Source organism: Alligator sinensis, unplaced genomic scaffold (genome assembly GCF_000455745.1).
Source record: "Alligator sinensis unplaced genomic scaffold, ASM45574v1 scaffold76_1, whole genome shotgun sequence".
Taxonomy (NCBI): domain Eukaryota; kingdom Metazoa; phylum Chordata; order Crocodylia; family Alligatoridae; genus Alligator; species Alligator sinensis.
The window spans coordinates 1,977,376-1,986,109 of record NW_005841865.1 but is presented as its reverse complement, the minus strand read 5'-3'; the positions used below and the strand labels follow the sequence as shown (position 1 = coordinate 1,986,109).

Here is an 8,734-nt window from a genome sequence, read left to right as displayed (position 1 = left end):
CAACGACCCCTGGATTGGGCAAACCTGAAAACTGGGGAGTCACCAAAGTCTGCCAAGGACAGATAAAAAGCAGTGAAAAGTGACCCTCAGTGGCGCCCTCTTGATCTCCAACTTGACCAGCACCCAACCTGTCCAGCCAGAAGGACCAGCCGGTGACCCCCTTCTGGAAGATAACACCACGCTGAAAGAAGCCTCAACAACAGACTTCAGCGCCTGTGGGATAGGTATATCTGACTCTTGTAGCTTGCTTGTGTGTGTGTGTGTGTGTGTGTGTGTGTGTGTGTGTGTATGGAAGGACCAGCCCCAAGGTTTATGATTTAACTCATTACAGTGTTTCAATCCGCCTAATAAACCAGAATTTTAAGGATCCCGAGTTGGACATTTGTAGCCAACAAGCTCTTTAAAGAGATTTGTCCCTGGTGATTATGGAAGTAGATGTGACCAAGGTCATCTATGATCATCTTGCTAGACCAAGGATAAAAAAAAAAAAAAAAAAATCAAGAGCTAGACAAGTGAAAGGCACTTAAGACTGAAATTTCTAAGCCAGAAGACTTTAGATACACAATTCCAGTGCCCTTGGATTGAAAAGGGTACCCAAATCTCTTAAGCAGCTTTGGAAACCTCAGATGAGAGCTGCAGTGGCTATGGACTGGGAAGTCCATTGCAGCTCAATTAATTATACTCAGCGAGGATACACCAAACACAAACAACTCAGCTGGGTTTTCAGACACCGAACTGGGCTGGCAGCTGGACAAGCCTGTTTTCACTTGTAAACTAGGCAGAGGGGATGTGCAGCCAAGTGCTTTATAGCTGGCTGCAATTCTGTCCTCTCCAGCCAATGGAAGAGCAGGACATCTCTGAGTGAAGGGGGAATGATGGCTTTATGCTCACTCTTTTCTCACAGATAAACATCAGGCCAGGCTGAGGGTCATGGGTAGTGCACAGGGCAGAGCAGTCCACATAAATTAACCACCAACCCAGGCACAAACTGGAATTGGGTCAATTTTTAGTAAATTGCAGAGTCCATTTTCCAGGAAGTCTCCTAAATTGATTCCAAGGCCTTTTTCCACATGCCTATATCTGCCCAAGCAAAATCCCACACAAACTTGCAGAACATTATATCTGTGTGGGAAGATTTTTTGAAAGCAGTTTTGAAAAGTATATACAGGCGAACCCCACTTAGCGCTCTTAATTGGTTCCTGAAAAACTGAACGTTAAGTGAAACGAGCATTAAGCGACACCAAAAGTATTTGATGACCCAAGATGGCGACCACGAGCATTATAACGAAACTCGCTGAGCGCTAAGTGAAATCAGGCATCAATTTCAAATGAGCGTTATAGTGAAACAGTGCCAAGTAAAACAGCATTAAGTGGGAGTTGCCTGTATTTGAGAAAATATAGCTTTTTTTGCTATGGCAGCCTCCAAGTCAATCCAGGTTCAAATGCCCCTGTGAGAGTTTCCTGATGTGCCTGGGAACCCTCATTAATCCAGCAAATTATTTCAGAAATATTTTCATGCAGCTGAGCCCTTGGGTGCGTGAAATGTGAGGATTGATCACTATGCATTCAGCTGCTACTGCATTCCCAATAATTAAGTACATTAGGGCATGAGCACAGCTTTTCTCCATTTGGAGCAGTTGCTACTCTTGGAGTCACTTAATATTGTTAATTGCTACTATAATTATATGCTGTGATCATGCATTGGAGCTGACAAGGACTTTGTGCTTGGTGATGTACAAATACTCTTCCCATACTAAAATACAACGGCCACCAGCCTGTCCATGGTGGCGTGCGATTTCCCATAGAATCCAGCTCTTTGCAAGGACAATTTTACCTTCACTTCTTCACAGAAAGAGGTTACCTCACTGAACCTTCATCCTTCTCTTCAGCATTTTGCAGTTTTTTCTTCATTGGTTGCTTTTCTAGGGCATACTCTGTGCTTTCCTATTTATTTTATTGGTCTAATGTGGATACCCAAGTATTTGGGCTCCTAGAATGAAAGAGACTTGATCCAGTTTTCCAAAACCTCAAGATGTTACTTATTTTTTAGTTGGTTACATTTTTTTAAAACTTGGAATTTGGAGCATTTTTCCAGCTCCTTGGGGACACACTTATTTATTTGCTTTTCATTAATGCATTATTGATCAGGCTCCAAGCACCATGCAGCATCTGGATACGAGTAGAATAACGTAAAAACAATGCCAATGACCAAATAATACAATCTTATATTAGATGAAAGCTAAATTGGGAGCAAATTATCCAGATACTTTCAGAATAACTGGATCCCCCTTTTTGCACATTTTCAAAATACAACTAAAACCTAGCGCTAACCCTGCATCTCAATGCACAATGGGCACCTTTGTGTTGTAGCCTTTATCCCAGCCAAGAGAAGGGGAGGAGAGCCCACACTCAAGCCAATATGGGAAGGCAGCTCATATTCCTACAGGGCCATGGGAGTGCTATACATGGCCATTAAAATGCAAATTGCAGTGCAACTCAAAGCAAAAAATGCAGCCAGCAGCTACCACTCACAGAAAGCCTTGGTTGGCTGGGAGGGAAGAGGTGCCACTGTCAAAGCAATAGCAGGGGGCCTGATCTGGCACAGTTTGCCTACTATCTGATTGAAAGTTGTGGAAAGGAAATATTAGTGATAAAAGTGGAGGTTTGAGGCCACCATCTGTTTTGAGTACAAACAAACAGACTGTAAATCATATCAGCTATGAAGCTGATCCAGGAGAGCGTCTCCGTCCTTTGCTCAGAGTCAAGATAAAGCCCCTGTTAAGAGACTGCATTAGGAAGAGTAAGGTCGTTCAGGGTACCTTCTAACAGCTGGTTAGAGCTGTCATTCCTTGTCAGTGTAGACAAGAAATGTCAGCGGGAGTCCCAGATTTCTAAGCTACTACAAGGTATTAAACAAGGCAATTAGTGACAGCTCCAAACACAGTGACCATGCCAGTCCAGGAGGTGGGTGATGAAGCCCCTCTCTGGGAAGTGATCTCTGTGCCTTTTGATCAAAGGAAAATGTCATGCTAGAGAAGAACAAATGACTCATTTCAACCAGGTGGGCATGATCTAGTTGGGGATGGTCCTGCTTTGAGCAGGGGGTTGGACTAGATGACCTCCTGAGGTCCCTTCCAACCCTCATTTCCTATGATTCTATGATCTGAGTGCCTAAATCTCTGCAGGCATGGACTGCACAAGCAGTTGCAACAACAGGTCATGACAAAAAATAGTTTTCTGAGAACCTGTGTCCCTCCCCATCCCAAAGTGCTTAAAAGATAATAAAAGGGAATGATGATAAAAGGGAATGATGAACAAACAAACCAAATTGGAAGTCATATGATGCAGAGCTGAACTGAGAGAGTTACCTTTCCTGTTAGAAATCCTTTGCTTCAATATGAGCCCTCTATCTTCAGAAGAGAAACCTACAAGTCAGGGGAAGACAATTCCTTGTATTCAGGTTATTCCACAGTTAGATATTATATGGACATCTCCTTACTGCTTTACACCTCCCTCCAAAACATCTGCTTTGATCCACTGCCTGAGGAAGGCTATTGGAATAAAGGATCCATAGGTTTGATTCTGAATGGCTGCTTCTATATGCCAAAACTTTGGAAATTAGAGACTTTCCAAGCTGTTGCGGGGTAAGTTCTATGCGTGGTCACGTGCCATGGTTACTAAGTCATCCCCATGAGAGACAGGCAGGACTACTGAATGGAGATATTGAAAAAGTAATTTTAAAAATAGTATTGGACATGCATTTTAAGTACAGTCATCAGTAAATATTGATTTAATGCTCTAAGGTCTTAGTCATGATCAATCACTGGAGTTTTGCTCGAGCTGTCAAGTGCAAATGTACAAGGCCTCAATCTAATGCCTTTGTTGGTAACAGGCCCACTTAGTTGGTTTCAAAGCTGCATCATAAAATTGTCACCAGTTCTGGCGTGCACACTTCAAAAAGGAGGCTGGAATACTGTAAGGGACTGTAACCTGGAAAAAGAGCTACAAGAAGGGTTTGAGATTGGGAGCATGGCTTTTAGAGAGAAGCTTGGGAACCTCATTTTAATTAATTTAACCAAAGGAAGGTTAAAGGATGCCTTGTTCATGGTCTGCAAGTATCTAAATGGGGAACAAATTTCTGACAGCAGATCACTCATTAATCCAATAGAAAAGGCATAGAGGGATTCAATGGTTGGAAGCTGCAGCAACGCAAATTCAGATGAGAAATAGGGCACAACTGTTTTACTAGTGAGAATAATTAACCCCTGGCACGAGTAACCAAAAGACACAGTGGAAATGGAGGGGAAATACTGGGCAGGACTCAAAAATTAGGAAATAATCAAGAAACCTTGGAGATAAGCATGTTGTCTTTCAAACCAGACTGGCTGTTTAGGAGTTATGCGCCTGAGGCAGAAATGTCGGGGTGAGGTGCTGTGGCCTGTGCTATACAGGCCAGATGATCTACACTTTAGGGAGGTGCGAAATTTTGCCTAGTGTTTCATTTCAAAGCTGTTCTGATGCATTTCGAGCTCAAAACAGTGAAATCAAAAAGAAACAAAAGCCTTCGAAACAGTTTTGAAACGAAACAAGGGCGCTCGAAACATTTTGAAACTTTTTAAACGTATCGAGTTTCAAAGCCAGGCTTACTGGCTTCAGCACCAGTCCCAGCTGGCAACTGCAGCCTCCTGTCATACAGCAGGCAGATTGGGGCCCACCCGCACCCCCAGGAGGGCTGCAGGGCTGTGCCAGACTCCTCTGGGGGTGCGACCCCCAATCTGCCTGCCAGATCACAGGAGGCTGGTGCTGCCGACTGGGGCCAGCACTGGGTGCAACCTGCACCCAGCACTGGGAAGATCGGTGCGGACGCTGGCCCCAGGCAGCAGCACTAGCCTCCTGTCAACCAGCAGGCAGACGGGGCCTGGCCGCTTCTCCGGAAAGGCTGCAAGGGCTTTGCCGGACTGCTCCTGGGGGTGCGGGCCCCCGATCTGCCTCCCGGATCACAGGAGGCTGGTGCTGCTGCCTGAGGCCAGCAGCAGGGTGGTCTGGGGCATATCAGCTCACGTGGGGACCCACCGCACCAATCTCAGAGCAGGGGAGGGTCCCCGCACGAGCTGATCTGCCCTGGGCCCCACACCCTCCTCGAGCCAGCTCCGGTATGGGGTTGGGGCAAATCAGCTCATGCAGGGACCCTCCCCCTCCTTGGGAATGGGGCAGCAGCGGGTCCCCACAGGAGCCCCATACCAGAACTGGCCTGAGGAGGGTGCAGGGCCCAGTGCAAATCAGCTTGTTTGGGGACCCGCCCCCACCCCGGTCCCAGGGCAGGCAGATGGGGACCCGCACCCCCGGGAGCAGTCCGGGACAGCTCCCACAGCCCACCCAGAGTGCGGGCAGCCCTGATCTGCCTGCCAGATGACAGGAGGTGGGTGCTGCAGCTGGGCACAGCCCATGCTGGGAAGATCGGTGCTGCTGGGCCCCGCCACCAGCACGCCCCCCCTCCCCTCCACCCCCCGTACTCCAGGAGGGCTGTGGGGGCTGTGCTGGACTACTCCCGGGGGTGCAGGCCCCCAATCTGTCTGCCAGGTGACAGGAGGCTGGTGCTGCTGCCTGGGGCCAGCAGCAGCAGCAATCTTCCTGGCACTGGGTTGGCGAAAGTCGAAACAGCATCAAAACAGCAAAACAGTTTCAATTAAATGAAACAGAACAATGCTTTCAAAACTAAACAAAACTCGAAACAAAACACTGTTCTACTGAAATGTCAAAACGGAAGTCGAAGTGGAACGATGCTGTCTCGCACAGCCCTACTACACATCTTTCTGAAACATTATCAGGCTGCAGCTTGGAATGTATCAGCCTCAAACATTTAGTATAGAGTCATTAAATCTTACAAACCCAGACACCTAGTCACTGACACAGGCTGACAGCTTCAGGGCATTGGCTCCAACCCAGTTAATCCTTTGCATACCAAACAGTTAAATAATAACTGACACTTCTTCCAAATCATTCCGGTTTCACCATCTTTTTCAATGGGTTTCTTTCCAGTGATTTTTTTTTTTTGGAGGGGGGAAAGAAGTTGCTATACACAAAATATTTCTGGGGGCAGATGTGCCATGCATAACATTTCTGCAGGATTCTGGTGTCCAAGTCTCATTTCAGTGGCAGCCTGGCACAGAGCCTGGGTCTGTCAGTATCCAGATAACTTCAAAGCCAGCACAGGGAGAAGAATGAACTCGAAGGAAGAAAAATTAATCATGAGAAAAACAGTTCGGGATTTTATTTATTTATTTAGGTACACGGCTTCTTCATTTTGTGTTAATTCCTAAAGTTTCTCTGGGCTGCATGGGGTTAACTTCTGTGTAGGGATCTGTACTGTGCATGCCCCATCTCATGTTAAGCCAGTCATGGTATCAGGCATTGCAGAGAAATGCACAAGGGGCTGTAATCTTTATTATCATGACTGAGTAAATGCCCCAGCTCACAGACAGTGCATCCATGCCACCCCTTGTTTCAAATTAATGCACAGCCTTGCTCTGTGGCAGCAGCCATAGTGACTCATTATCTTGTCATGCCTCCCCTCTGTCTGACAGGATGGACTCAATATTGGGTTCCCCCTGCTTGACTGGCTCTCTACTCTCTAGTCTGCACTGTCCATTTCTGTCACCAGTACTGCTTTCCTGGTGGGAGCTGGAGATGTGTGAGAAGCAAACAGCTGGGAAACAGGTGCTGAAAGAAAAAGCAAATATTGATCAGGGCTGAAAAATCAGGAAATAATCAAGAGACCTTGGAGATAAACACTGGGCTATAAAGTGAGAGAGATATGAGCAGGGCACAACTGCTCAAGGTACAGGCAGGGTTGTTCCAGCCCCCAGGGTCAATAGGAACCTAGTGCCAGTCTAGGCCACCTGAGGAGAAGAGAACTCCAAAATGAGAGGAACGTCACTTTAGAGTTTCTCTGATTTTCAGTGGCACGGGGAACTAATCAGCTGCTTTATGCTGCTCAGAAGGATGCCTTAGTCTTCAGAGAGTAACAAAGGGGAAGTCGGAGAGCAAGAGGCAGAAGGATAAATGGTGGCTCCAGACTCGCTTCCCAGAGTGATCACAGGCTAGCAGACCTCAGGTGCTACGCGATGAATCCCCAAGGGCAAACAGGTAAGCCTGTCTCGTGCCCCACATGTACTGCTGCCTCCTCCCTCCCTAGCACATCCCAGCCAAGTTGCCAGCTGTGATTTCTTGTGTTGCTCTCTGCTTTCATTGTCTGTCTGTCTGAATTGCGTGCCAAGGTCTCCTTCTCAGGAAAAACAGCAGCTTCAGATTTCAGCTTGGCCTCCTTGGCAGTTCCCTCCCCAGCTGCAGGTTAAGAGAAATGTTTTGCATATTCCACTTCTGACTGATAAATCCAGGTTGGGGATCTGACTGCATTGTTTGCTAAGCAACCCCAAATCAGGGTGCCTGACCCAGACATTTGGTGACAATTTACTGGCAGCAGGGTGGAGATGCAGATCTGCTCTGTCTTCCCATTGCAATCCTAGGGTGCGATGGCTTGTATCCTGGACTGGACAGGAGAGAGAGAGAGGATGGAAGATGGGGGTGGAAACACTTTCAGTGACTGTGAAAACTCTCAGACCTTGTGCGTTAAGAAGAGAAACAGACTCTGGTTTGGACACCTGAGCCCCAGCCATTTTTCTTGGATGTGCTGTGATGTTCCTGTGACTCACATGGCCTGTCTGCATTTCTGGATGTTGTGTTTTATTCTACAACCTAGGGGCAGCCAAGTCTTATGTTTGTTCTTTGCGCTAAGCCCGCAATGGCCAGGAAGCTGGACTGAGCTCAAGGGGACCATGGGGACAGTGGGCTGTAGGCAGAGGGGTGCAAGTCATTCACATGATATATGTCAGAGGGAAAGAATGACTTACTGGGAACTTTATGGAAGATGATGAAAAGCAATGGACACACATTGCTTTGTCAGAATTTGCCAGTTTGGGGAAAATGAAAACTTTTCACTGAGTAGGTTCAAGTATGCTGAAGGTACCAGGAAAGCCAGGCAGGGTGCTATTGAGATCCCATTGCCAGGCAGATATTGCAGGGAAGGCCAGGTAATATCCAATGTGTATGGTGCTGAAGCAGCCACCAGGGAGACAGGACTCCATTTCCTTTCAGGCAGAGTTTTCAATCTTGTTGGGGCTTTTTTTTTTTTTTTTTTGTGTTCCTAATCCGAATAAAACCAAATTTCAAGGCAGCTAAATCCTCAGGAAAATGGAATGGCCTTCCTCATCTCATTCTTACAATGCCACACTTACATGCAGCATTTTATCAGCTGGTCTCAAAACACTGACAGACCAGAAACAGCACCTCTCTTTCAGGCAGGGAAGCTGAGGTACTGAAAGGTGAAGTGCCTTGCCCAAGGTCATGCAGGACGTTAGTTGCAGAGGAAAGAACACAGGTCACCTAACCTAGAGAGCTGCCTCTGGCTGGGCTGTCCTTAGGCAGGGCAGGCTGCAGAGCAAGGGGAGGAGCAGAAATCAGTCAATTTCTGAAAAAAAGCCATGCCAGGCCCATTCTCCCTCCCCCACCCCCCAACTACCTAATGACTTGACTGCACAAGGGCATAGTGAGCCCAGTAGCTGGAGAAATGGTGGCTTTTGAGGGCCAGAATAACCCACAAGTATCTTCAGCTTGGTGGCATTCTGTACAGCCTTGCAGGGATGTTCACTGCACAAAGGAAAGGTAAAACAAAGTC

The 8,734-nt window shown here is 47.0% G+C and overlaps 1 protein-coding gene across 3 annotated transcripts in view; it reads right to left on the bottom strand.

The window, feature by feature from the left end:
* MATN4 (matrilin 4) overlaps positions 1–3,427 on the bottom strand; it is an 18,796-nt gene extending 15,369 nt beyond the window's left edge. For all 3 annotated transcript variants that reach the window (XM_006016666.3, XM_025191371.1, XM_025191378.1), the window contains exon 1: positions 3,369–3,427. The gene's annotated coding sequence lies outside the window, so the exon portion shown is untranslated. The remainder of the gene's footprint in view (positions 1–3,368) is intronic.
* Between the last annotated feature and the right edge of the window lie 5,307 nt (positions 3,428–8,734).